Source organism: Mesocricetus auratus, unplaced genomic scaffold, assembly GCF_017639785.1.
Source record: "Mesocricetus auratus isolate SY011 unplaced genomic scaffold, BCM_Maur_2.0 Super-Scaffold_4256, whole genome shotgun sequence".
Taxonomy (NCBI): Eukaryota; Metazoa; Chordata; class Mammalia; order Rodentia; family Cricetidae; genus Mesocricetus; species Mesocricetus auratus.
Genome location: NW_024429182.1, coordinates 863,728 through 887,205, shown reverse-complemented (window position 1 = coordinate 887,205; position 23,478 = coordinate 863,728). Strand labels below are relative to the sequence as shown.

The 23,478-nt window shown below is 40.7% G+C and overlaps 1 protein-coding gene across 1 annotated transcript in view; it reads right to left on the bottom strand.

Annotated features, from left to right (window-relative positions):
• Fam204a (family with sequence similarity 204 member A) overlaps positions 1–13,418 on the bottom strand; it is a 108,363-nt gene extending 94,945 nt beyond the window's left edge. Inside the window, exon 1 of the transcript XR_005875892.1 lies at positions 13,311–13,418. The gene's annotated coding sequence lies outside the window, so the exon portion shown is untranslated. The remainder of the gene's footprint in view (positions 1–13,310) is intronic.
• Between the last annotated feature and the right edge of the window lie 10,060 nt (positions 13,419–23,478).

The following is a 23,478-nucleotide window of genomic DNA, read 5'->3' as shown; positions in this document are numbered from 1 at the left end:
TACTTTTCCCTCGAAAGGTTCTAAGGGAGTTCTTCTCTCTACCTCCCAGTTTGGGTGTTCCTGGTTTTGTGACCACAACTCTAACCTCTTCCTCGCGGTTCATTTTCCCTTTCCTTCCATGCTGTGCTCTTCTCAGGTTTCTGTCTCTTAGGAGGATACTTGTCACTAGAATTAGGAGCAACCCAGGCAATCCAAGACCATCCCATCTTGAGATCCTTGATCATATCTGTGAAAACCCTTTCTCACGTCCATTGGTTCCAAGGCTTAGCATAGGACATACCTTTGGGGAAGGCATAATCTGACCTTCTGTGGACAGTATCATTGGTTTCCCTAGCACCCTCCTGTCTCAGTTTTCACCACCAGGCTCAGGGTCAGCCTTAGATCTCATTGCTGGCTTGCCATCTATTTATATTTGGGTAATATGGCAGTGGGATTCAATGGTAAGATTCTGTTCCTTGAATATGTACATGGAAAAATTGGGTGGAAAAAAATCAGCCTGTTCAAAGACACAATAGAAGGAGATCTGGGATGTACACAGGGACTCTTCCACTACCATGTAAGATTTTAGGAACACGTATTTGAACTCAGCTGCAGGCAAGCCATTAGGTGGATGGCAATCCTACTGAGAAGGAAGTATTAAGTGTTTGTATTAACTGTGTCTTGTAATTTCTGATTCAGTACAGACACTTTAGCAATACCACTCTCACTGTGCAGAAGAGAAACAGGTTTATTTAGGCTTCTTAGTACACTCTGCTTAGGTCTCAGCTGGCTCAGTAAACATTTTGTCTCTCTAGTTCAGAAAACTATGAGATGCTAGTCCTGGCATTGTTCCAATGGGAGATAAAAAACTCCACATACTGTGAAAACAAAACATGAATTTGAACAAACTTTAAGAAGCATTATCAAGGCCCTAGTTGAAGCTCAAAGTACACCTCAAAGACGGGGCAGTGTTTTCCTTGGAACCTGGGTTAAAGAATTATGGAGCTGGAGCAGGGTGTTCCGGGGGAGGGGGGAGGCTGTGGACTCACTTACAAGGTTTGGCTTGATAGGAGCTCTGGGTGCCTGTGAATATCTGTTATGTAACATACACCCCAAGAAGTTGTAGAGTCATTCAGACAATGGCCAAACTTGGGTTGTTCCCAACTCATGAATATTCCAGATAGCCTGTTTTCTTCACCTTCGGTTGAATCTGATACTTTTGAATAGGCTGTGAGGTGTCTGAGGCTTTATCTGAGCCAGAGCCGCTGAGCTGAAAGGAGCCCTGAATGGATGTGGGAGTCATTCAAAAAATGCTTTCATTTGGTTTCAGAAACACTTTCTTTGTTTTGATGTGCTTGGAACATCATCTATTTGAAGTCTGGCTCCACTAGAGTTTTTATCTCCAAAGCACAAGGGGAAATAAAAGGTAATTTAAAATAAAATAAGCCATCCCAACAAAATGTAATGGAAAAATATGACCGAGAATGATTCGCCCATTTCAAATACAAGTAACATCTATAGAAAGCCCTAAGCATGTGGATCTTAGCAGTGGCCCAACTTCCTTTGTTCTTTAAGAAAATATCCACATCTATTCAACTAAATTAACATATATTATCACAAATGTGCCATTCTCAGGTTCCCCAAGCTTGCTTATCACTCACTGTCTCTCTCTTTTGCTCATGACTGTCTCTCTGAAAACAAAACATCATTATTCACACCCGTAAGTGTAATAGGTACAATGGGAGAAAGTTCTGGAGGCGACTTCTTTGTTCTTATCAGAGTGACCCTTCCTCCCCTGGCCTTTCCTTTCTTCACTTCTCTGGAGTTGATGTCTCTGAGATGTTGATGTCCGTTAGTGTCCCTACACCCATCTGTCCTCTTGTTCTCTTTGTGCTCCAGGGGCATTTGGTGTCTCAGGAAAAGTCTACCTACCCTTGACACAACTATGTATCTTGTTTAAAGAGACTTTAGTTATCTCAAATATTGGATACACTATGGTCCCCACAGGTGTACCATAGTAAGACAGCTAGGGGAAGAGCCTACGCAGACGGTTCCTGATACTTAAATAAGGAATGAAATAAGCCCACCAAAACTTTCATTTCAAGCCAGAGCCCCTTTGTGGGCAGATCCTGGTGAATAGTCATTCGTAAGATTGTCGATAATTACCTTTCCACATGTCCCCACACTTGGGAATGGATCCATGTGATAAACACCTGGATATACACAAACTTGGGGTGTCTAGTAGGATGTGGAAAAATCTACGCCCATTCTGCATCCTAATTCAGGTCATGAAAAAGTCCTGTAAAAGATTATTTTCATTTCCAGATTTAGGATTCCAAACCAACACAGAACAGATATACCAGGATTTTCTAACTAATGCCAATAAGATACTATGAGTCTTGATTTTATTTTACTTTTTGCACGCATTCATTCATTAGTCGTTCACTTACTGAGATCCAGGTTTTACTGTGTAGTTCAGGGTATCCTCCAACTCACAAGCCTCCCTCTTCAGCCTTCAAAACTGCTGGAGTTGCATACTATTTCCTGTGCCCCCCAACATCCAACTAAGAGTACAGCTTTTAGATTCACCACTTGAACCAATTTACTATCAACAATGTTTTGATTTAAATGGAAACTGAACTGTCTGGAAATCACATAAGAACAACTTCATTTTCTGACCAATCTGGTACATTACTGGAGTGGCAGGTGCTGTTTTCGTGCCTTGCTAAATGTTATTGATTATAAAATGGTCATCGGCTTCATCAGTGTCAAGGCTTACTATAAAGAAACGTACCTCTGGCTACTGTTCATTATTCTTACAAATTTTCAGCCGTCTATTAAAATCAAAACATGACCAAGTCCTGGGGGTTTTTCAGGCCACTGCTTGTGCCCATCACAGACACGCAAGTGACCAAAGTTCCTTCCTTCCCAATGACTACCAAACACCTGAGCTCTGTTAAAAATAACCAGAATTAGAAAAAGACTTCGATATGCACTGGATTTTTACTTTTGTGTATTTTAATTAGTTTTTAAACACTTTTAATGGTGTGTATATGTGTGTGTGTCTGGGACAGAATATGAATGTGAGTGCAGATACCTGGAGAGATTGAGGTTTTGGTTCCCCCTGGGAGCTAGTTACAGGAGGTTACAGCACCCTCATAGGTGCTGGAAACTGAGCTCAGTATTCTGCAAGAACAGAACCCACTCTTAACTACTGAACTACCTTTACACACACACTCACACACACACACACACACACAGGAGACAGAGAGAGAGAGAGAGAGAGAGAGAGAGAGACAGTGTGAGAGAGACAGAGACAGATAGAGAGAGGAAGCAGGATGATGAGGAGGAACAGGAGGGGAGGGCAGAGGATAGGAGAGAAGAGGAGACTGGAGGGGAGAGGAGAGGAGAGAAAAGGAGAGGGGAGGGGAGGAGAGGAGGGGAGGGAGAGGAGAGAAGGAGTGAGTAGAGAAGAGGAGGGGAGAGGAGAGGAGGGGAGGGGGGAGAGGAGAGAGACCAAATTGGGGGTTATTTTTTGTATTTGAACCCTCTGGAGACTATGCTCACATCAGAGGCAACCGTGGAGCTTTTTTTCAGAGAAATAGTTTTGGTGTAAGCCTTCTTATAAATAAGGTTTTGGGGAAAAGAAGGAAGGGGAGCATCAATCATGAGGATTAAGCTCACAAAGAGACTACAGTACTCCACATTATCTCAAAAAAAGAAAGAAAGAAAAAGAAAAGCGAAAAACAGAACCACTGTCTCTCTATCAAGTAGACAGACATTAGAGTACATTAGCACAACCATTTGTATGCCTGTAAATATCAATAAAGTATGTGGTTTGGCTTCACTTTCACCTAAAAGAAGACTATCCTTTTCAGAAAATTTCACAGAGATACTCACCAACAAAAGTTCAGTAATTTAATCTTCCTAAAGCTCAATAATGCGAAGTTCAAAATTGCAGGTTTTAAACTAATGCAGCTGATAAGTGACCGTGGCTGAACTAAAAGGGGCCCATTATTAGGTAAGTCGATAGTCCCAATTCCAGTTATCAGTAGCAGAGAAGTGTCTCCCTAAAACGGTTGTGATGGGTTCTCATCTACATTAATCTCTAAAGTCAGAAAGAGGCATTCTTCTCAGGCTCTATCTGCTTCCAAATGTCTGCCTCGGCGAGGACAGATTTCGCACGCCAGAGGCAGCTATGCAAATTTCTCTGATAGCCATGACCAACAGGTGATGTTTTGTTCGGATACGGGAGGTGATGTCTGAAGATCAGACAGGATTTAGAGACCCAGAGCCTGGCAACCTTCCTGTCTTACTTCTAGACAGCTACAAGCCTAAGGCTGAGCTGTGGGGGGTGTGCATGTGTGCCTGCGTGTGCAGCCTAGAAAGCAATCGAAGGCAGGTTTTTCTCCTCTTATGTGTCACACTGCTCCCAACTTTTCCCCAGCACAAGTTCCCTCTTGCAAGGTGTCATGATGCTAATAGAGAGACTTTGTAGCGCCTCCCTCTTTCAAATTTATTCGCGCAGGGCCACTTATCACTGCTAGTGATTTGAAACATCTATTTTTTTTCCCCTGCCTGAGTGGCACTCTCTCTTTCTGGAGCTGAAATAAACACAGAATGCAATCCATTCATTATTCAAAAACATATTAAAAGGATAACGTGAAAAAAGGTAAAACTTACTGAAGGTAATGTGTTTTTCCTTCTTAGAGCAACATTTAACAGCTTCTTTGAAAGTGTATATTTAGGCTACACTGTTTCGAGTGTTGTAATTGGGCATGAAATAATTCCCTTTCTAAAGTGAATTGTTACAGCTGGTATGTATCTAAGCTGAATATCAGATCATCTCAGTGGGGTCCAGCAGGCAGTATACAGGTGGGTGGCTAAGTGGAACTGACTGCCACTTCTCTGCAGCCTCGACTGGCTCTGGCCTGGAAACATTTTCAAGAATAAGTGCGTCCCCATACATGAATTTGCAAATTGTGTTTTCCACATCCAACTGACTTAATCTAATGGGCATGATCTTTGGCGGATACATTCAGGTCAGGGTTTTCATGTCCCCGCAGGTGGAGTGACAGCAGCCTGCCAAGTAGAACATTAGTTTTCTTTCACCAGCTACCCAACCTGGGATAGTTCCCAAAAGACGTCATAGGATGGAAGAGAAGGACCAAAATGAGGACACTCCCTCAAGAGCAGTACTCTAACAACTTTTTATGAGCCACTTCTGGCTCCATAATTTCTTAAATTAAAAAATTGTACCTTCAAATGAATCAGGAATTCTCCAAGACGCAAGTCCTTTCATTTTTTAATGACCATCTGAAAAAGCACCTCTCCCTTTTTTCCTTCATTTTTTTGTTTTGTTTTATTTTATTTATTTATTTTTGTGAGACAGGGTTTCTTTGTGTAGCCTTGACTGTCCTGGAACTCACTCTATAGATCAGGCTGGCCTCAAACTCATAGAAATCTGCCTGCCTCTGCCTCCCAAGTGCTGGGATCAAAGATGTGTGACACCACCGCCTGGGCTTTTTTTTTCCCCCCTTCTTAATACTGTGGCTAGTTCTACAGTGAGCAGTGAACAGCAATCTGCCATTTACTCAGAATAGTTTGAGGATGTTCATCCAGTCCCTTGAGTTAAGAGTTATCATCCCTATTATGAATAGACTACCACTTTTGAAAAGAAACCCCTTTAAAAAAAACTTACACCAAATTCTGAAACTAGTCAATAAACTTGCCAAGTTAATGCTGAGTCCAGTGGTTAGCCTCCTACAATCCTATTGCTTGCTTAAAATGTGTGAGATTGAACTGGTCACATGCCGAATTTATTAGGAGTATCCTAGAGAAGTTGGCCTTCTAAACAATATGGGAGTTTAGCTTATTATTGTCAACTGTTTCTTGCCGATGCAAGTAGGAAGACTGCAGCAGGGGGAGGGAATTAATTAAGTTGTGGAGATGGAATAGTGTGGAGACTATGAGCCCCAGCACACTTGTGGGGTAGCACGTATCTAAAGTAGAGATTCCTCAGCATACTTGTGCAGTAGAACAAAGGGAGCCCCTGTTGATACAGAGTGTGGGAACCAGCCTCAGGGATGCTGATTCAGTAGGTGCAGGAGAGAGTCCAAGAATTGGCTTTGTTTTTTTATGAACTCACAGAGAAAGAGGCACCATACACAGGGCCTGCATGGGTCTGCAGAAGATGGAGCCCTAGAGCTGAAAGGAAAAGCGGACACATGTTCCCCACCATCCCTAACCCAGAGCCATCTCCAATGGGTTAGGCTCCAATTGGTAAGTTGCTTGCAAAAGGAAATAACAGGTTTTTTTTTTTTTTTTGCCTAGGGTGTCGAACTAGGGAAACAGATCACTCTTAATGGTAGGTACGGTTGGAGATTCCTTATCTCATAAAGTCATGTCGGGGCTTTTAAAAAATTATCTTACTTTTTATTTATTTTACACATACACACACACACACACACACACACACGTTTCTCGTTTTATCCTACAGATCCTTTGCGTATATATTGAGGCTTCTACTTTGTTGCTTTAGGGGATCCCTGAGTGTGTATGAGTGGATACTCCATCTATAGGTGCTCATTGTGCCTTTTCTTGGGTGCTTTTCCTTCTGTTTGCTTTTTCCTATTAGGATGTGTCAGTTTTTGTTTCATCTTATTTTATTTTACTATTTTCCCTTGGGAGCTTGTTTGTTTTCTATAATGAGACAGAAGAGGGATGGATCCAGATGGGAGGGGAGATGGGGAAGAACTAGGAGGAGTAAAGGGAGGGGAAATTGTAATTATATATTATGTGGGGGAAGCTATTTTCAATAAAGGTGGGGGGAGGGAGAGTTTTTTTTCTTTAGAACAAATTCCTGGGTGACACTGAATTCACTGATTTATAAAGGCCTCTATGAAGCATCTCTTGAAAGTAACATAAAAGCAGGCAGACTGGTAGGTGAGGGGCTTGGTTGGTTGGCACCTCAGTCAACTTGACTAGATGGTTGTAAACTCAATACATATGTTCACCAAAACTCCCTTTTTGCTTCTATAAATACAGGTTGGCCTGACTGACCCTATTGATCAGATACTTAAAAGCTCTTATTTTATATCCTGCCACCTTTATATGGAATTTCATTGTTTTATCCCACAAGCACAGTAAACACTTGAGTTTACTCAGCCAATGACTATGCAGGTGAACTTGGGTTCATATACACCTGTGTTGCTCCCAGCTACCAGACATCAGATTTGGCTCTTCAAATCTACTAAATGGAGCTAATGATGCAAGCCCCAAATGGATCATTGTGAGAATTATAAATATATTATAAATATAATCCCTTTATCCAGTAACATTTCAATAAATATAAGGAATATAGATAACACTGAGAAAGCCACAGAATTTTTGATAAAGATGCAACTCTTCAATGTGAATATGATAACCTTTCGTGAAGTATCAGTTAATTAGAATATGAGAACTGATTTAATTTTCTGATTAGCAATGCCTTGCTTCAGTCCTGGCTGAAGTTTCTTTTAACACCCTGCCTTATAGAGTAGCACACATCTCCAAATGGTCTTCCTTGATGGGTTAAGGTCACACCCTGTGCAGAGCCACCACTAAGCTCAGTTTGTCACCATAGTCAAGGAAGGTAATAAAGTAGGTTTAGTTCTGACTTTAAAAATATATATATAAGATTCTCATTTATAGGTGCCCTCCTTGCCATATACCAACAAAGTGGTCTATCATAAGGAAAAAAACTATCTAGTTAAGAAGTGATTTAGTCAGATAGGTCTTAGTAAATTGAAAATATAGTATGACATGGGGAGCATTGGGAGCACGCAGTTGATGTTTGATGGGCACAGAGTAAGATCCAGATCCCACTGCCAAATGAATAGCTTAAGAACTGGACCTCCCAGGGGAAAGGAAGCACACATTTCCATTAGATTCCCATCCTCATCTTTGCCAATGGCATCACTAAGCATACAACTTGGACCTCGGGTTATTTCTGGCGTATGCCGTATTTTAGTCCCTAGATTCCGTCCTAGTTTTATGATTATAAGGAAGTGCTAATTATCCGGAACAAGGCGTATTTTAATGCCTTTATTATCCTTCACTGTGTGGCTATTTATCACTATCCCCTGGTCATGATCGTGAGTGAGCTGAACTCTGGACAGCTGCCCCCACCACCGCTGCTCTTCTGAGCCTGGAGCTTCTGAGGAGATCCCAGCAGAACAAACAGCTCATGTCAGATGCATGGAGGAGGCTTTAGAACCAGTCCCTCAGGGTGTATGGAAACATATATATATATATATATATATATATATATATATATATATATATGAAGCAAATAAATGAAATAAATGGCTATGCACCTTCCAAAGGCTGTATACACCATACACATATATGATTATATTTTTGTGTGTACACACACACACACACACAATTCTTAAAAGATTTTATTATTTTATGTGTATGAATGATTTGGCTGCATGTATGTCTGTGCACCATGTGCATGCCTGGTACCTGTGGAGGTCAAAAGAGGATGTGGGATTCCTTGGAACTGGAGTGACAGACAGTTGTGACCTGTCATGTTGGTGCTGGGAATCGAACCCTAGTCCTATAAGAACAGCAGAAGCCAGTGCTCCTAAACTGTTGAGCCATCTCTCCAATGGTACTTCCTGTCCCTTGGGAAGTCCAGTGTCTTCTTTCTTTTTCTTTCCTCTTTCCTTTTTTTTTGTTTTTGTTTTTTTTTAAGACAGTTTTTCTGTATAGCCTTGGCTACTCAGACTGGACCGAAACTCATGAGATCCACCTGCCTCTTCCTCCCAAGTGCTGGGATTAAGAGCATGTGCCACCACTGCCTGCCAGTGCCTTCTTATCTATTCATTTGGCAATAGCATTTGGACTCACTCTGTGCTCATTAAGCATCAACCAAATGATTGCTACCATTTGGTGACCCTGGCACCCACTCTGCCATGACAGATGAGGCCTCTGTTCTCATAGAACTTTCTTTTCTATTGTAGACTGACAGATAATCAAAATGAGAAGTCAGAGAGTGATTACAGAGTCCTCTGTGCAGTGTAGAAAACCAAACAGCATAACATGTTAGCTCGGGATTTGTAAACTTTGGCCCGGACTCAAATCCAACCCACTGCCTGTTTTCAAACCAAAGGAATGTTTCCCTCCCTGAAAAGAACTCCTTTCTTCCCATTAGTAGATCTATAGTGAAGAAAACATTCAAAGGCACTAAACTGTTCTATTTTGAATTTCACCAAAGTAATTCTGCATGTTTACTTCTGTTGTTGCCATTCAAATACCTACATAAAGTTTTGCCTCCAGGTCTACTGTGTGTGTATTAGTTACTCTTCTATTGCTGTGATAAACCAGCATAATCAAGGAGACTTATAAAAAAGAACAGTTTATTTGGGCTTACAGTTCCAGAGGGATAAAAGTCGATTACTGTCAGAATGGAGAGATGTGGCAATAGGGTGGGAACTCACTCCCATCTTAAAATGCAAGCATGAGGCATAAAAAGCAAACTAGGAATAATGTGAGTGTTTGAAACCACAAAACCATCCCCCAGTGACATACTCCCTCCAGCGTGGCCACTCTTCCCAGACCCACCCAAAAGCACTGCCAGTGGGAACCAAATGTTCAAATGCCAAGAGTGTGTGTGGGGGGTCATTCACATTCAAACCGCCACAATCTTTTCATGAAAAGTTTTGCAGCTGCTGTGTTAGGGACCAGTCGCTGCAGCAAGGAAGGGAGAAGGAAGGTTCCATAGCCCAACTAACGATGAAGCTGAGACCCGAGTGGACACAGGAATTATGTGTTCTCCTGGACTTCAGACAGTCACGTGATTTCCAACTCTTCCCTGTCTTTACTTGTGAAATATCTAAGTTGAATCATCCCATCTCCCTGCCTTCCCCAAACCACTGTAGGTATATTCTTCCACCAGCTCCACTCAGAGTTCAATTTCTCTGGTAACTGGACATGGTGTATCCTTCATCCTCATTTGCCATCCATCCTCCTTCTAAATCCCATCCATCTTTGCGCATATCATAACAAGTCAAGACTCAACAAAAACCCCATAGATTTGAGTTCCACGATTAATTTCCATCGTGTTTACATGACTTTCAGGATGTGTGTGGACATTTACCAGAACAGAGGGCTTTACCATTTTCAAAACACTACTTAAAAACAGCCCTCACTGACTTGGAATGACTGTGGCCTTTCAAAGTCTATGCAAAGTAATATGCAAGGAGACAAAGCTATTTTACTAAGCAGACAGATATTCCAAATTACTGGCTCTTAACAAGCATGGTAATACATCAGTCAAAAGCAATAAATTTAAACTTAATGAAATCTCAATTTGCCTACAGTGCATTTCACTTTGACATTTTCTATATTGCCGTGGTGCTTTGATAAAGTTTTTTAAAATGCAAAGAAAGTATCTGTAAGGCTAAAGACCAGACTTGGTACCATTGTGGCCAAGGCAACATTACAGCACTTAAGTTGCATCGCTCCATGCCCTGTGGCAGCCAGAGCCCCAGCGCTAACACTGGTTCTGTTTCCATTATCATCCTATGATTATGCATTTTACTGCATTTAACTGATAATACAACTACCAGCTCACCTTAAAAGAATTAGCTTGGAGGTTTCATTGCTTTCCAAATGAAATTCATTTGACAAACAAATGACAATTAGCCTAGTCTCCCTGTTCTGCGTCAGGATGCTTTTTGATTGAACCTAGACCAATTTACCATTTTTAAATGAGTTTAGACATTTACATTTAAAATGTCTAGAGGGAATTAGCCCAGGGACATCCAGCAGCCAAAACGCTTTTTGAAGTTGATTACTATTTGATCTAGTACCCTCTACCTGTGCATTTTGTTCCGACTTCAAAGTTTGGGAATGTAAATGTCAGCTCACCTCAAAGCACAGGGAGAAACTTAAAAGCAGCTTTGCTCATTATGGTATGCAAAGGAGCCCATATTCTAATATTCGTTTAATATGGTTAGTTAGCTTTAATGACACCGGTGTGACACTGTCATAGTTTTGGGATACCAATGCGCCGATTGAAGTTTCTAGTTGCTACTTCTATTTTTCCTCACAGAATAGAGTTGTGCCCTTTGAAGGGTTAGGTCACTTCTTGGCTGAGTGCTTTTGGGTGAGGGCTGATGATGGCAAGTTTCAGATGAAGAATTCACCTGTCTTGGTGAGGGAAACAGAAAAACAGGATGCCATGGCCTTTGGAGAGCCCTAATCTTCAAATTCCATTCTGTCATTTTGTTTTTTAAAAGCAGGTCCTTTACCCACTGGTGCTGAAAAAGCTTCGGGTAGTTCTGGTACAACCATACCGCGAGGATTACCCGGGTTGTTATTACTGCTCTGAAGCTAATTCTAGCCTTGAGCATGTTTTATTTACTTGTTACTACTAGGGTCGCTTTGCCATTTTCAAAATGAGGAACCCAATTCCCCCCAACCCACCTTTGCTCAGGCTACGTTGCTTAATTGCAGGAATAAAATATATCAAATTGTGCTGCTGTCTCACTACCGCATTCTGAAAGCTGGTCCTCAGCGTTATCCAAAACATAGTCCAAGGACGAAATAGAGGCAGTCTGTGTCTGTGGGGGGTTAATATGGCTTTCATGCATCAGCCTTGAGAGCGTGTCAGAACAGTTTGAAATTCAAGTTTTGTCTCGTATTGTAAGACACATGCCACATGTTTTCAAAATAAGATCAAGTTCAGAAGAGTTCACACATTGACCACACCGCACACTCTCAGCACAGAGTCAATGGTTTGGGAGAAGGTTTTCTGTGGAAATAGACAATGCATTCACGGCCCCAACTCCAGAGCATCACGGAACAAAAGCATCCAGATAGTGACTTTTGAACGTTGGTCACAGGTGCAAAAGTTGCAGAGAATGACTCCAGGAACTAGCGCGATCTTACCACTGCCAGAGTGAAAATGATGATAAAACAATTTAAAATTAAATTTTCTTCTAGAATAACTTCAGTTTATTGCTGGAGTTTAAACTTCCCCTGGGTCTTTCCTATTGAAACCCTGATTTCTTGCCGGCTTGCTCCTCTCCCCTGCTCTCCGCTGGCCCCTGTTCATTTTCTTTAATGAAAATGGTCTTTGCCAAAGCTCTGGGGAAGAAACAGTTCCGATTTCACATTTAACACTCCAGCCCCAACTTTTCTCACACTCAAAATTCAAACCTTAACAGAGAAGTGTCAAGCCCTTCTGTCAAGGACTCTTTCTTCCCTATTTTTCTTCTAGTGCAAAGAGGAATTTTTATTGTTCTTTCCTGGGCCCTGCAACCTGGCATCTTCAACCTGTGGCTTTGAAGTGCCCAGAGTGGCCTCTTGCCTGTTAGAGGAAGCTTACTTAGCCTAGCTGGAGATTTTTGTTACCTCGCCTGCCCTCTGCTGGACAGAGCAAGGAATGCTTGCCAAGCCGCTCAAGACCCAAGAATTTTGAAATAACAAACAGAAAATAATTCTGATGAGTGAGGTTCTGCTTCTTTTCTGATGTTTGAGGTTTTGTTGTTTTGTTTTTCTTTGGATCATACCTGTAACCCACGTACTTGAAAAGTAAGAGGTTTGCTATGGTTTTGATGGAAGTCTCAGCTACACATAATAGGGTTAGTAAGACCTCCGCCCCGTCCCCAGCCGACACACACTCAAGGGTTTTTTTTCCAGAAACTTTAGAAATGCATTTCCCCATCTACATATATTGATCCACTACCAACTTATTCTCCCTGTTTCGTCTTCAGGCATAATTACTTTGGAAAAAAACACACTTGCAACTCAGACACTCAACTGCAGCCACAGGCCCTTGCCTTGTCAGCAACAAAGGAAAAAGATATTAATCAAAAAGAGTCCGTCTCAAAACATCCAGATGACATTAGAATATTATGCACGGCAAGACCACGTAGCCACACTCCCGAGGGCCAAGTCTCTTCTGGCAGTCTTTGACCAGGCAGCCTTAGACAAGCTAAACAACTTCTTTATGTCTGTTTCTTCATTGCAGCTACAACAATGTTTGCCTCTGACGTTGCAAGGATTTAACCCATTTACACACATGAGTGAGCATTTTGCACCTTGAAAACATTCACAAGTTTTGGGGACTAGCATATCAATGGCCCAATGCTAAGAGTCCTAAATTAATGCTCACCACATAGTATAAAGAAGAACAGATCTTTCTGGGTTTTTCCAGAATTTTTAACATTTACTCCAAGGGGATGAAACCTATAGCTTCTAAATTAAGAGTAGGCACATTTCCAAGGTAAGAAATAGAACTTTCAGTGAGAGATTACTTGGAGAAATACGTTCTTTACCTCCTCTGGCAGGAAAAGTTCGAAGCATGCAATCGACCACACATTTTATCTGATGAGTCTAGAGGAAAGTGCTGGCTTGGCAGGAGTTGTTGATCTTTTCTTGCAGGACTGTAAGGGAAGGTTAGTAGTTAAATGGCTTCCACCTATTAGACTTACACTGAAGAGTAGCTCACTGGTCCATTCAGACATTTAATAAACATTTAAAATGTGCCTACTCAGTGCATACAGACCCCAGGCTAAGTAGAGAGTATAAAAACATAATAAGGAAGACATGGCCCAGAACTATAGGGCTGGCTCAGCATTTAAGATCAGTTCCCAGCACCCACACCACAAGCAGCTCACAAATGCCTATAATTCCAGCTTCAATGTATCCAGTACCCTCTTCTAGCTTGTATGGGTACCAGCATGCATATATTCATTCACACATACATACATACGTTCATACATACATACACAGAGAGAGAGAGGGAGAGAGAGAGAGAGAGAGAGAGAGAGAGAGAGAGAGAGAGAGAGAGAAGGGATATATATATATATATATAAAATGCTTCTAGATTAATGGGAAATATAGAGAGTAAATCATGTAATTAAAAGTGAAGAACCATATTCAAGGAGAGGGCCAGGATCTAGAAAACACAAAATCTCATCAGGGACTGACTTCTATCTTAGACAGAGAAAGAGCTCTATGCTTAAAAGCAGCATGCTGATCCAAAATGATGATATAAGAGCTATAATGTCCTTGGCATCCAAGGTGAGTAGATACTTGACATTTAATAAACTAATAGTTGGTGCTGATGGGTAAAGGCACTGGTCACTGAGACTGATGGACCCGAGTTTTATCCCTAGAAGGTGGAGAGGGAGAACCAAATCCAACACATTGTTCTCTGACCTCTACAAACACACACACACATACACACACACACACACACACACACACACACACACCATGTAAAAACTTAAAAAGAAAACCTCCAATTGGAAAGACATATTTGCCCACCAAAAACCAATAGGGGATTTACAACATCTGCTCAACTCTATGACCAGAGCAAAGCATCTCAGCTTTGTGCTCCAGGCTTCATTTGTACAAAACAGAATTGCATTTTCAGTGCTCAATAAACTCTGTGCCACTGTGGGTGCAGAATATTCTTGAAGGGTTCTCAGAATTAAAGTGGGCTGGTAGGCATGTGGTGGTGCTAACTCAAACACCCTTAAGGGCCACTCAAGAGTGACTGGTGTTATTGCAAGTCTTCCAGGAGACATTTTTTCTCTGCTAAGAAGTGGAGTCTCTGTGGGTATAAAATACAGATGTGCACAGTGTGCATAGTGTATAATGAATCTCCCCTCCTATTAAATCTTCCAAATAGCTGAAGTGATATGTGGGAAATAATTGCATAGGGCCTATTAGGCCAAGATACATTCTATCTGAAAAAAAAACCAACTTCAAGTTAAATTATTAGAATCTGTGGTATATTGTATTGTGTTTTTCTTTAATGAATTTCCATGGAAGGAAACAACTTGAGGTTAACATTCTTGGGTCACAGAACAAGTTCACAATGATGGCCCTTTTTTTTTCATTAGTGTGTGTGTGTGAAATCTCTATTTTTAGTAATGGACGCTCTATCCTTGTGGATTTTTCTCACTGCTTTCTCAATAACCATCTTTAGGTAAAAGTTATAAACACACTGTCTAGTAAAAAATGAGATACATGTGACAATAGTGTTGTTTAGGTATCTAAATTATGGATTAGCATTATCCAGATATCTCCCAATGCTTTGCACATATCTATACATTTACCTATTTGTACATGTGCATATACAGATATCTCTGTGTATGCATGTGTACACACACATATGTGTAGCTATATTATGCAAGTATCATAGTAAGTATGTAGCATGCAAACAGACAATGGAAAGTGTAGCTCTGAGAATAGAGCGATGGTTCAGTGTTAGGAGTACTGGCTGCTCTTGAAGAGGTTGGGTTGGCTTCTCAGCACCTATATAGCAATCCATAACCATCCATAACTCTAGTTCCAGAGGACTCAGTGCCCTCCTTTCTCCTCCATGGGCACCAGGCACACGTATGTTGCACAGACATAAGTGCAAACAGAACATTCACACATGCAAAATAAAAACATGGTTGACTGATTGATAATTGGGGTGCATAGACAAAAAAGGTTGGATTCAAAGAAAATGTATTTTAAGAGTTCTAGAAAGATGAAGATTCCTGCAATTAGACAAGCCCATTAACCTGCTAACTACTGACCAGGACAAAGAGGTAACCTGGCAGCTATAATTTAATATAATTGTGAGGAAAATACAAGTTCTTATTAGGTCAGTACATCAACTTATTTTGGTAAATGTTCTGTTAAATTTCCTCCAGAAAAGGTTTCAATTAGAACCAAAATATTTATTTTATATAATATGTATATAGTACATACATATGCATTTTATAATGAATAGATTCATATCTATAGATATTAATTTATGAATACACTCATTGATCACATAGAAGATAAAACACCCATGCACCTTAGGAACTCATGCAAAATGGTCTAAGACTATCATCCTTGTAGTAAACATAAAACAACAAGAAAACTCCACTGAAAAGGTTTTTTTTAATTGCCTTTCTTAACCTTTAAAAGTTACAGCCTTGGGGTTCAGGGTATAACCCAGTTGTTCAACTCTTTGTCCCTCAATCATGAGAACCCAAATTTGACCTCCCCCCCAACCAATATCTTAAAACGCCACCTTTGGCGGCTCATACTTCTAGCCCAGGGAAGCACTGGTCAAATAGTCTAGCCTATTTGGTAAATTCTAGGCCAGGGAGAAAGACTGTGCCTCAACAGACAAAGTGGATGGTGTCTAGGGAATGACACCCAAGGCTCTCTTCTTGGCTTCCCCACATGCACACATATGTTCCTCAAAACACATGTGCACCCATGCAAGTACACGCAAAAGTAATCTGAACAATCCAATCAGAGTCTATAATCTCAACCAGTAGGGTCAATCACTGAGCTGACTTGATGTCTGCGGTAAAACATCGGACTTCTCTTGAGTATTAATCTTTGGATTACATTGAATACTCTTTAAAGGGTCAGTACAGCCAGATAGTTGCCTGCCTGGAAATAGAAAGGTATTTTCATCCACTTGAATACATTACATTGGGTGATGTGGTGGCAGAGATTAGTGGAGCTACTGTTTGATACAATTAATTCTTAAATGTAGATAAATTGCCCCTCTGTTCACTTGGGAAAGAGCCACAATGAAAGTCACCATTCATGGGCCCAAAGCCACCTATCTCCTCAGTGAGGCTGCAGTCCCCTCTCCCAAGGCACAGGTAAGTGAGATCCAGGATCTCTCAATTGACAAACGCTTTTTTCATGTGAAATCACAACTCCTTCCCCTCCCTAGACTAAGTTGCTTCAGATCATTGTCTCTTCCATGGGACAGGAAGAGAAACTAATCTATAAAACAGCGAGACTCCACTCGGGATGCCAAGCCCTGCAATTACATTGTGCAGAGGGGCTTCATGAATAATTCCTGGGGTATGATCTGACATTAATCTGGATAGCTAATACAGAGCTGGGAAATTGCCAGGAAAAAAAAGCTGACTGATTTCTTTATAATAGGGCACTTTCGGGGTGAGGACACAGCCTCTTCTCTAAGCTACACTTGCAATCCACACTGAGCACTTAGTTATCATCTTTTACATCTTGTGTTTCCATTTTAAGCTGGAGACCTAAGTACTGTCAGCAAGGTACTTATGTTAGAAAGAAAACTCCAACTAGGCAAAACAGCTCTAACTGGCATCGTCATCATCAAGATATCATAATTTACACATACAGGATGTGTGTCCTGCATGTATCTCTGTGCACCATGTGAGTGACTGGTGTCTGAAGAGACCAGCAGAGAGCATTAGGTTCTCCTGGAACTGGAGTTACAGAGAGTCATAATTCACATGTGAGTGCTAAGAATCAAACCAAGGTCCTTAACTGATGAGCTATCCCTAAAATGGCTTTGTTATGAAAAATCCAATTCCAGCATATCTCCCCCCCCTCCCTCCCTCCCTCCCTCTCTGCATCCCTCCCTCCTCTCCCCCTCTCTCATAACCCAGGGTGTCCTTTGTAGCCACAGATGACTTTAATTTCTGATCCTCCTGTTTCCATTTCCATTGCTGCAGGATTATAGGTCTATACCACTAGTCCTAGTGAATGTGGTACTGCAGATCCAGGGCTTTATACATGCTAGGCAAGCATTCTATCAACTGAGCCACACCCTCGGCTGAGAACTAGGGTGGATGATTTCCAAATAATCCCCTTTGATCATGATGAGTGGATCAATGCTGATATCTCTTCTTGAAGAAAACTAGATATAAGGTAAATACTTGGTCTTTTGTTAGTTAAAAAAAGTTCATTGATTCAACAACAACAACAAAAAAAACCCATAACCCAACAGCTACTACTTAGCCAGGCGGTGGTGGCACACGCCTTTAATCCCAGCACTCCGGAGGCAGAGACCGATGGATCTCTGTGAATTTGAGGCCAGCCTGGTCTACAGAGTGAGTTCCGGGACAGCCAGAGCTGTTACACAGAAAAAGCCTGTCTCAAAACAAAACAAAACAAAAAACAAACAGCAACAATAAAATAGTCCATTGATTCAAGTGTGTACTTCTAGGATGTGTACCTTACATTCAGTGTCCTTATAGATGAAAACAAAAAACAGCATGTTTTCCACTGTAGGAATCACTTAGAGATCTGAGTAAAACTGATAATGATTTTCAAAGAAGAAGGAGGTATAGACTAGAAAGATGACTTTGTGGGCATAAATACTGGCTGCGTAAGCTCGAACAGCTGCCTTTGGATCTCACCATCTACAGAAAAAAGTTAAATGTGTCCACAAACACCTGTACCCCAGCACTGTGAATGGTGGAGGAGAATGGAGACTTTCTGGGGCCTTACTGGCTACCAACCTAGCTCCAGGTTCAGCGAGAGATTCTGTCTTAAGAGAGTTAAGTTGAAGAGATACAGTAGGACAACCAAAGGCCTTCATATGTATATATGTGCACACTTGCACACACACCACACTGAAATACATGAATACATGAATTGTCTCTCTATTACACACACATAAACACACACACACACACACAGAGAGAGAGAGAGAGAGAGAGAGAGAGAGAGAGAGAGAGAGAGAGAGAGAGAGAGAGAGAGCAGGAGGAAAAGAGGAGGAAAGTGGAGAGATCAGGATATAATCCCAAGATGGGGTGTCTGTAGAACTGAGATGTGAAGGATGCAAGGACCTATTTTTGGTTATAAAAAGCAAGTAACCAAAGCATGTACATTGATTTTCACATAATATTTAAAATACTTAACTACAGATTTAGTATTGAATACTTAGCAACAGATATGTCAAGATATCAACCAACCATTGTGTCCCAGCCTGCCATTAACAACCAATCCCACTGTACCAGTACAGAACGGTGGGAAGATGACCATTGGAAATGTTCTTGCGCTGTGCGTTTGCCTGTCTTCCTTCTGGAACATAAATGTGCTTGAGTGTGACTTTGTCAGTATTTGTTCAGTGGCTGGGAAATCTCAGGCTTGGCCAGAGCCAGTAGCTCATCTTGGAGAGCGGGAAATTAAATCAGATATAGCAGGCAAGAGTTAGGGAAACACTTAATGGTCAAGATTGGAAGTATGAACAGGTTTCTGTGAACTGTAGAGACCAGAGCAAACACTGGCAATCATCGCCCCACCCTAAGATGTTGCTGCTCTCACACACTTGATGGCAATTTCACTCAGTGCCACACATGAGGAACGGGTGTGGTACCTGCATTGCCTCATCTGGCCTCATAACAACTCCAAGTGAATCCTATTATCATCTTCTGCATACGCATGGCCCAACTGAAGCTTAAAAGGTCCCCAGTAACCTCTTCAAGGTCACGTAATTACTAACCATTGCTCTGCACACACACACACACCACACACTGGTCAAAACAATTTTCCTAACAAAATTATATAACACTTTAACAAGGAAAATTGCCTGTAATTTCAGCACAATGCCACTCATAATTTCTTCATACTTTCTTTCAGGCTGTTACTCATATTTTATACAGCTCTACCACAACTATTAAACAATTTTGTGACACACTCTTTTTTATTTAATGTTATCAATTACATTTTTCTTTATTGTTGTGTATTTATAGTTACACTTTCGGTTTTGGATTTTTCAAAAAGTTGTATTTATTTTCATCTGCTGGTATGTGTGTGTGCACAAATACACACACACACACACACATTTCTGTGTATATGCTTTTGAATACCTGTAGAGACCAGAAGAGGACACCAAATTCCTTGAAGCTAGAGTTGTAAGTAGTTGTGAATACTTGATGTGGATGCTGGAAAACAAACTCCAGTACTTAGAAGTGCAATAAAAACCACCGAGCCTTCCTTCTAATTCCTACAGTTGTAAACTGTTTACTTTCTTTTCTTGTCTTTTTTTAAAATTTGCTATTACAAGTGGTGTTTCAATAGACATGCTCCTCACAGATAATGTTTTACTTTCTCTCCATTTCCTCCCGTTGAGTCCCAAGAGCAGTTGCCAGAGGACACAAATATTTCATAACTCCTGAATGCTCCTTGTACTAATTTCTACTAACTTCAACAATTACTGTTTGCTACTTATGATAAAACATATCCCAGGACCATCACCTATTAGGTAGTCCAGTTTTTAATTAATAGAGATAAATTGTACTTTTCATTTGAATTTTAATCACAAAACATACTATGTGCTTTTCACATTTAAATAGTTTGGAAAATACTTTGACCTGCTTATTAATTAGCATATTTATGTTATCCTTACAATTTTGATCATTATATGTCAAGAAGAATACTATGCATTGTCATTCTTATTGAAATTTACTGTCTAAAAGTTTAATTTATTTTTATTTACTATACTTAGTGTGGAGGCATTTTGAGGTTTTTTGCAATGCAATAATAACTTATAATTATTTCAGTTGCTTTCACTATATTCCAAGTAGCTGGGGTTCTATTACATGTTTGGCAAATTTTTATTGATTTGACTTTTGCTCTTGCTTACTCTTTTTCTCATATGAAGGTTACTCTGAGCATATAGGAAGGAAAGAGTAATTTTCCTCACTCTCAAGATTTATTAAGTAAGCTCTTATTTCCGTATTGCTTATTATGCTTCATGGCATATTATGTTTTTGTGCTTAAACAATACATGAAAGGGCTTCTTTCCTGTTCCACAGAGCCATTTCAATTCTTATCATTATAGTCTTTAAAAAACAAAACTTCTGGCTGGGCATTGGTGGCACTTGGGAGGCAGAGGTAGGCGGATCTCTGTGAGTTTGAGGCCAGCCTGGTCTACAAGAGCTAGTTCCAGGACAGCCTATAAAGCCACAAAGAAACCCTGTCTCAAAAAAATCAATAAAAGTAACAATAAAGAAATAAAAAATAAAACTTCTGTTACTTTTACAGGAAGGCTTTACATTTGATAGGGTTGATATTTACAATAATATTTTAGACTATTTTTTCAAGTGAAATGAAAAATTATTTTTATTCTTTCCAAAATAAGTGTCTGATATCTTAAAGTAGAAAAGTAGCAAGTCAAACTATCCTAATTCCTGAACAGCTGCAATTCAGTCTTGAACTTTGCCTTTTAGTGGGAACAATTTTGTGCACTTATATTTATTGTTTTCATTTAGTCCAGTCATTTTAAAACATTTTCAGTAAAACCATTTTACACACACACACACACACACACACACACACACACACCACGTGGGTCAAAATGATTTTGCTAACATTATATAATATTTCAACAAGACAATTGCCTGCAATTTCAGCACAATGCCACTCATAATTTCTTCATACTTTCAAGCTGTTACTTTCTTCTCTCCCCAATTGTCTAGTCACCATTATAAAAATGATACAATAAAGGAACTCTTTCTACAGGGGAGTAGGTAAATAGAAATGACTTAAGATAACAAAATGATTAAGAAACAATGAAATAAACCATATGCGTAGATTTGCTTACAAGAGGGTAACAGTGGGGATGAAAAGCCAACAAAACCAAATGAATGGTCATGAGATAGTATTCTACTTGACTTTGCCAGCTCAGATGCTCTTCAACACTAATTAGCTCAGTACAACAATCTATGCTATCCCCTTTCTTGAGCACTGATGGTGATTAGCATAGTTCCTGAGCATTCTTAAAGTAATGGAAGCATATTTCCCCTAAAGAATATCATGTGAGTTGCCTCCAGCTTTCTTCTAGAGAACCTTGTCATTCCAAGCAGAACAAGTCAGCAGCACTACCTGATGAACAGGCTTGCCCATTGTGAGCCCAGTGTTTGCCGTTCATCCCTACACAATGATGAGAGGAAAGCCACAGAGACAGAAATTGATTCCTGCCTAGATATTACTAACATCACCAGCATCGTGTTTTCAGTAGTGCAGCCTCTTGAAACATGTTCTGCAAAGATCTTGCAAAGAGAAAATAAAGACCTTCCCAGCATTGAAAAGTGCTGAAAAATGTAGCTCTAGTCATTTGACCAGTGAAGTGGACATATATTTCACCAAGGCCAGACTAAATTTAACAGCCAGTTTTATTGTGATGTGCCCTTAAGTAGAAACAGATTCACATAACAGTCAAGAGGGGAGAAAGTGGTTCTCTAAACACCCAGGAGTGTGCAAAGACCCTGGCAAGTGGATAGGACCCCAATGGGGACCTGAAAGGTATGTGGTGACATATTGCCTATGAGAAAGTTTTCCACATTGCAAAAACTCGTACAAATAGTGCATAGCTTTAGATTGCTTGGAAGCCATATATCAGGTCTGTTCAAGGTAACTGACAGGAAATAGCCCAAGGACATTCTACTTTAGATGGAGTTGGGAATTATGCATGTACCGTTCTTGTCTGACTCTATCAATACAGCAGGTGAGCATAAATTCTGAAGCTGTGACCTCTGACTGTTGCTCAGCAATCGGTTGGGCTACTACCTTAGAAAAGCCACACAATCCTCTCAGTTTCCTCCATTTTTGAAAAGCTTTGCTTTAAAAAGCACATCAATGTCTCGTTCCATAAATATTTTTGAGGGCCTTCGTTGTGCTGTAACGCTGACACAGACAACGATAAAGAGCTGTGTGCCCAACCCCTGGGAATTTACAGAGCTGGTTCCACACTGGTACCAGGAGTCTCTGTGTTGTTGACAGCCCTGTGTGTCAGTTCAAGACTAGGTAGATGAAAAGGGCTGGATTTGGAGAGAGAAAAGGGAAAATGAAAGCCCTACTTGAGGAGCAACTTGCATTCCAGTAAACACTTAGAGACAAAAAAGAGTCCCTGGCTTCGAGAGATGCACTGTGCGTTTGTCATAAGTTATGGCATGACAGCACAGCACTGTGTGAATATCATCTCCTTCAGTTCAAAGCAGACTCTTCAAAGTCGGGTACCATACCATATTCACTCTTCTCCCGCTTCTCAAATAGGTAGGTGAACAATGATGTTGTCATCCAACTGAAAACAAACTTACCATGTCCGTGAATAGAGGAGAGATTAGCTTCCTATGCCCATGCTGTGGGGACCAACTGGAAGGACAGTGTCCACTGGAGAGATGTTGGAAGGAGAATGTGGAGAAAGAGTTCCTGGTGGAACAGTCACCAGGAAACAAACAAAGGCTGAGGGACAGAAACCACTAGTTGGACATCAAATCTGGAAGGGTTGAGAGTGAGTAGATCTAGAATACAGAGCTGGTGAAGGTGGTGATCAGATGCCCTGAGGTAGCTGAGTACGTGAATCACCTATGGCTTTATTGGATGGTCTGGGACACTCTCTTTTTGCACGGAGGACTGACTCTCACTTTGGGGCTTCAATGGGACATACTTGATAAAAAAAAATAATAATGTTCTTTGTCCATCTTAAATTCGTTTACAGTTTGGTGTCTAGTAATTTTGTTTGCTAGTTCTGTCAACTTTATCTTCATGGGGTTACAGAGATGAAAATAAATGTGAATAAGATTAGTGGAATGGGAAGTTAACTCCCATGAGCCTTGCCGCAGCGAGTCTACTCAATCGCATAGTTGTTTGGTGGTCAAGAAGCCTCCCAAATGACAAGAATGGGTTTAATAAGGAATATAATGAGGTGATAGCAAA